At 43.0% G+C, this 6,868-nt stretch overlaps 1 non-coding gene across 1 annotated transcript; it reads right to left on the minus strand.

Annotated features, from left to right (window-relative positions):
- Positions 1-722: 722 nt before the first annotated feature.
- Positions 723-829, minus strand: LOC131244780 (small nucleolar RNA R71). The gene has a single exon (XR_009170557.1). It is a non-coding gene; the product is annotated as a small nucleolar RNA R71 (small nucleolar RNA).
- Between the last annotated feature and the right edge of the window lie 6,039 nt (positions 830-6,868).

Genomic DNA, 6,868 nt, shown 5'->3' on the forward strand with positions numbered 1-6,868 from the left:
GACTTCATTGTTTGTGCACGCGGTACCCAATGTGAAAGAGTAGGGTAATAGATCACCCTGAGGAGTGACGAATATTACTCCTGCCCCCGCTCCCTCAACTCGAGAAGCACCATCGAAATATATCTGCCATGGATCTCATGACTCTGCCATCATAACCTCCTCATCGGGAAAATCATCATTGATGGTCTCACTTTCTGTTACTAGATGCACTGCCAAGAAATCTACCACTACTTGTCCCTTCACTGCTTTCGCCGGCTCATAAGTAATTGTATATTCTAAAAGCAACAGCATCCATTTGGCCAATCTTCTCGATAACATCAGCCTTGTCATTAGAAACTTTATCGGATCAGCCCTTGAGATTAAAATTATATCATGAGAGAGGCAATAGTGTCTCAATTTCTGCACTGCAAATATCAATGCCAGGCATTCTTTCTCAATCGAAGAATAATTGCATTTTGCGCCTATCAGAGTTCGACTCAAATAATAAAGAGCCGTTTCTTTTCCATCTTCATTTACCTATGCTAATAAAGCTCCTAGCGAATTCTCGGTCACAGATATGTAGCTTTTTAGTTCCTTCAATGTTTTTGGAGGTGGCATATCTTAGATGGCCTTGAGTTTCCCTGGGTTAACCTTGATACCCCTGTGCCTGATGACAAAGCTGAGAAATTTTCCTGACGACATTTCGAAAGCACATTTAGCTGGGTTCATCTTTAGCTGGGTTCACCCTTAAAAAAATGATCATGAACTTTGCCCGAAAGGAAGATGAAACATTCTTCCAATGTTGGGAGCAGTTCAAGGATCTTGTCAATTCATGTCCACAACATAGTTTTGAAACTTGGTGAATAACAAGTGTTTTTTACAATGGGATGACTTCTTCCATGCGCCAAATGATCGAGACAATGTACAATGGGAAATTCATGAACAAAGAAGTCGATGATGTGTGGGATTATTTTGATAAGCTTGCTGAAAACACATAATCATGAGACATCTCCCCAAAATCAAGCACCACTTCTATGCCTACTCAATCAAAGGAGAGAGGCAGAATTTATCTTCTGAAAGAAGATGATGATATAAATGCTAAAGTGGCTAATCTCACAAGAAAACTTAAGGCCATGGAACTAAAGAAGGATAAGGCTATGGAAAGTGTTTGTAGTATTTATGCTTGCAACATTCACACAACTGAAAATTGTCCAACAATACCTGCTTTTCAAGAGGTACTGAATGAGCAATCTAATACTGTGATTAATTACGAAAGACCTTTCAATGGATCCACTTCAAATATGTATAATCCTAGTTGGAGAAATCATTCAAATTTCAGTTGGAGGAATGGACAAACTGCTACTCCTCAAGGATTCCCTAATCAAATTTTAAATCAAGGGAAACGTCAAGAGGATCCAGTTCTAAAGCATCTTCAAAATCAAGAGCATTTCAATTAGGGTATGCTACAAGCCTTTCAAGACCTTATAAAGGCCGTACAAGGGCTTGAGATAAAAAACGTGATTGGGGAAGAGGAAAACCTTCCAGCTCAGCCTCTCCCCAATTTAAAACAGTAATATGAAGTCAGTGACCTAAGCTCTTTAAATCAAATAGAGCAAGCTAAGTCTATCACCACTCTTAGGAGTGGAAAAATAATTGACAAATCTATTCCGGTAAGGGCTGAAAAGTTTAAGGACCTAGAAATAGATGAAACTGATAGACCTAGCAACACTCCACATGAGTTAGAACTGAAACTTCAAGGCAAGCTAGTTGCTCAATTTCCCCAACGGTGATTACACCAAAACCTGTAAGGCCCGTATCCTAGTCCTTACCATTCCGTAGATTCCCGCAATCCTCCTCGTCGAATTTTGGCAACCTGTGACCTGTAATCGGTATTTGCGCATGACCCTAAGTCATATCCCATAGATCTGAGTCGGCTCGACTCGAGACTCGTACCATTGCGACTGCACCTTCACTACAGTTCTAACGCCGCGTCTTGCGTACTGATGCGATACCCAGGCCAGGAGATGTGGGCTCACGTTTATCTCGAAGAAAGGCCGCGCATTTGTAATTCTGAGAGAATCTCTATAACCCACCCCATCAATCAAGTCAAGTTAAGTACACATCACATCTATTGCCCATACTTTCTTTCTCCCCAAGATAAGCAACCTACCCTAAGTGAACTCTCAAGTCAAGTACATCTATCACTCACATCCTTCAATTCTCTTACAACCTCTCTCTCTCTCATTTTCCACCCATTTTCCCAAGCAATCAAGAGAGGTGGACGTCCAAGCATTCCCAAGGAGAGAGAGAGCTTTGTGTGTGGCCCACTTCCTACCCCTCTCATCTCCCATCTCAACCCTCCATCCTTCATCAACCTCCATCAAAGAGAGAACTAAGGAGTTTGACATTCCATCGGACCAAGAAGATACAATGGTGGGTGTTTTCATAGGTTAGATTTATGTTTTGATGATGGGTCAAGTGGGGCCTACCGATTGATGGTATAGATCTCACTTTGGACCTTAGGTGTGGCCGATGGCCCACCATGATTCATATATCCATCCCATGATGGGGCCATTCTCCATGGACCCCATCATGATGTTTAATTTTCTTGTATGAAAAGGGTCATCTAGACCTTGCATTTTAGTGGAGAAGGGATCTCCACCATTGATTTTGATTGGTTGGCCCACATGTAATGGGCCCACTTGATGTGTGTTGTAATGCATGGAAGGGAGGGCCCATAGTGCCTGGGTCCCTCCATCACACGATTCTCCTTCTCTCTTTTTCCCCTTTTTGCGGCCCGCCTTGATGAATGGATTAGATCTACATCGTCCATCAGTGGGCCATGTGTACATGGGGTCACCTTGATGTATGTGACTGGTGAGCCACATGTATGTGGACCCCACCTTGATGGATGTATTGCATCCCTACCATCCCGCCATGGGACGTCCAGCAGCTTTTGTTACTGGACCATATGAAGGGGAAACACTAACATCAATTAGTTTTTTAAAAATAATAATAATAAAAAATAAAATAAGTATAATAATATATTATAATAAAATAATATACATATATGATAGTAGGGAGGGTGGCCCATCCACGTGGGACCCACCTGATGCATGGATTTCATCCACAGCGTCCACCCATCTGGACGGGACCCACCTGATACGTGGATTTCACCCACACCATCCATCTGTTTTATATCCAGACCGTCCATCTGATGGATGGTGGGCTAGCACACGCAACTACCAGCTGCAGACGTTAGTAGGTTTTGTGGGACCCATGCAGCTGGTAGCTGCTGTGTTGACGTCAGTAAGTTTTGTGGGTCCCACTCATAAGGTATGTGCTATATCCACACCGTCCATCCCAACTCCCTATCCATGGGCCAGGGAATGAGACATTCAAATATCAGGTGGAGTACAACACCGTAAAAAATGAAGCAGATTCAATCTCTGGTGGGCCACGCATGTGGGGCCCACCTTGATGTATATATTGCATCCACACTGTCCATCAGGGACAGTGGGATCTACCCTGATGTATGTGCCTTGGTCCACACTGTCCAGATGGCTGGATGGTGGGCCACACCATGATGTATATGTTATATCCAACTGTTTATCAGGTGGACCACACTGGAAAAACCAATGTGGGATTGATCGTCCATCATTGAAATTCCTTGGGAGCACAGAAGTTCTGGATCAATATGATATTTTTTTTTCCTCTTGATTCAAGTTTTTGTGACCGTATGAATCGATTGGATGGAAAATAAATGCTATGGTGGGCCTTATGGAATTTTAACAGTGAAAAATCATTATCACCATTGCTATTTGTGGTATGGTGTAGATGATCTTTCGATCATTATATCCGCTGCTATTTATGGTACGACCCATGTGTTGTCGCCCACCTTGAGGTATATGAGGCCCGTCGTTGCAGCCCATCTTGATGTATATAAGGCCCATATGTTGTGGCCCATCTTGATGTATATAAGGCCCATGTGTTGCGGCCCATCTTGATGTATATGAGGTCCATGTGTTGCGGACCATCTTGATGTATATGAGGCCCATTGTTGAGGCCCATGTGTTGCGGCCCATCTGGATGTTATGAGGCCCATTGTTGAGACCCATGTGATGCGGCCCACTTAATGTTTGAGGCCCAAATGATGTACTTGAGGCCTAGTTGATGAGGCCCAATGTGATTTATGTGGTGCCCATTGTGATTGTATGAGACCCACCGTGATGTATGTGTTATATATACGCCGTCTATCCATTTTAGGCCGTGAACCCCGCCGTCTTATGTAGGCCCACCATGTATGAGTGTTGGGCCCACACCGTCTATCCATCTCCTAGATATTTGGAGGGCCAAGAGCCTCGTTATGATTTCGATTCTGGTTTCCAAACGGACTGCACCTTAGGACAATGGTGGTTAAATGTCCACCGTTGTAAGCTTTCTTAGGGCCCATTCTTAAGCACATTTCCACCCTTACCCATCGGGCTAACCTAAACCGTTGGCCCCCCATTGATGATGATACCTTCCACCATCCTTTCAAGTGGAACCTGCCTTAGGATATATGATATACTAGTACCTCGAATAGATTATAATAGTCTAACATGGACCTTTCCATACAGACTTCTATACCATTCAACCCCTATTCTTGTAAGTGGCATACTGGGTAAGACCGATCATCGCCTGCTATATCTGATAATCATGCTAGTGTAATTAGTCTAGTAAAACACACAGAGAATATGCTTTGTATAGCATCATGATACATGCCCATACGGATCATTTGTATGCCTGTTATGAGGAGTGTTCGATCATAGCATATGACGTTAGGCTAAGGCATTTATGAGACTCCTTATGAGACGAAGTGCCCCACATGAACGAGCCGTACGCGCAGGAGTGATGCATGACTGGATGGTGTGACTCATGCATTTCACATTGGTGTGACACGATCACTGTACGCCTTAGCGACATCAGGGCTGTGGCCTCCACAAGCATATCATGGATGGCTGGATTGGATACCGGAAATACTTAGTTCAACACTGTGGGCACATGGGATGTCCTTGAGTGAAAGTCACAGAACCTTTTGATACCAGGAGATGCTCCAACGTCTAGACTGAGTGGAAACATGAGCGCACAGGTGCTGAATACCAGTAGGACGCGTCTCTCACTGTGCCGTGGTCGGTTGGAAGGGGGTGTGACCTTATCCGCCTAAGTGAGGGGGTTGTAAGCTAGATGAGTTTGACTAGCTCACAAATGGATCTGATATCGAAGAGTTGGGTATGTATTGGCAGATTACTGGTCAGGCAGATAGTGTGTCTCTTCCACTCGCTAGGCTATGTGGCTAGGGAGGTGACAGTCAGTGTGGAGTATACCAGACCCCGGTGATATCCCAAAGGGGAACCGTACTGATATATGTACTTGATGAGGACTGGCATGCTTGCATTGCATCTCGCATATCACATTTGGCTACGTAGGCCTTGCATCGCATGTCCTTGGTATGGCTACTAACATTCATGTCTTGCATCACATAGCCTTGGTATGATTGACAGTATTCATGGACTTACCAGCATATTCTCACATTACTCTAATATTGCATACTTGGCACTTGCCTTGCGCACACACTTACACCACCCTCTAATCTTTTCGTAAGCTTATGCACGACCATTATGTGCAGGTGACATTGGATCGTAACAGCACTGAGGTAGGAGTGTGTAGCTTAGCTTTTGGAGTTCCAATATCTATATTTGTATTTCCCTTTTACACATTGTACTCAAAGTTTTTGATATAGTGGATATGTGGTGATGTTATTTTATGACTTGGTTATGCTTGTAGTTATGCTCCATTACAAAAAAAATCATATTGAAAATCCTCCTTGTAGGATCCCAAAATCGAAATCTAGCATATGGGTGCCGGGAGTTGAAAATGGGACACTATGGAGGCTTTCAGCTCCGGATTCGGTGATCGGGAATTCTATGAGCTATGTTTCTGAGTTTGGGGCGTGACCAAACCTCTTTTTAACTCTCAAGACATTTTAGAGGTGCTGAAACAAGTAAAGGTCAATATTCGAATACTGGATGTTGTTAAACAAATACCTTCATATGCCAAATTTCTGAAAGACTTTGTTTGACCAAAAGACGAGAAAATATTCAAAAGAAAATCTCTTTAATAGAAAAAGTGAGTGCCATCCTGAAGCAAGATGTGCCACAAAATATAAAGATCCCAGTAGCCCAACTATTCCTTGTGTAATTGGGAATTATCGGATTGAGCACGCATGTCTTGACTTAGGAGCGAGCGTAAATCTAATCCCTTACTCGGTCTACGAATAACTAGGTGTAGGTGAATTAAAGCCCATTCAGACCACATTATAACTTGCTGATCGCTCAGTTCGTGTACCGAGAGGGATAATTGAGGATGTGTTGGTCCAGGTTGACAAATTCTACTACTCGGTAGATTTTATCGTCTTGGACACTCAACTCATCGTGGACATGAGAACTCAAATTCCCGTCATTCTTGGTCGCCCATTCCTTGCCACATCAAATGCAATCATTAATTGCAGGAATAGAGTCATGAGTTTATCTTTTGAAAATATGACATTGGAGTTAAATATCTTTTTCAATATGGGTAAATAGTTAGAGGAAGATGATGATTTCCACAATATTAATCTGATTAACTCTTTCATGGAAGATATAACTTTTCTGACCTTATCCTTTAACCCTCTAGAGACGTGCCTGGCCCACTCCCATAATTTAGATGATGATGTGATTAGGGAGATGGGAACTATGTGGATACTATGCCGGTACTTGAAGTTAACTGGTAGAGGCCACAATTTGAAGAATTACACCAAACTAATGTAGTGCCTCTACCGTTTAACCTCAAGGCACCAAAGCTTGATCTA

Source organism: Magnolia sinica, chromosome 4 (genome assembly GCF_029962835.1).
Source record: "Magnolia sinica isolate HGM2019 chromosome 4, MsV1, whole genome shotgun sequence".
In the NCBI taxonomy this organism is placed as follows: Eukaryota; Viridiplantae; Streptophyta; class Magnoliopsida; order Magnoliales; family Magnoliaceae; genus Magnolia; species Magnolia sinica.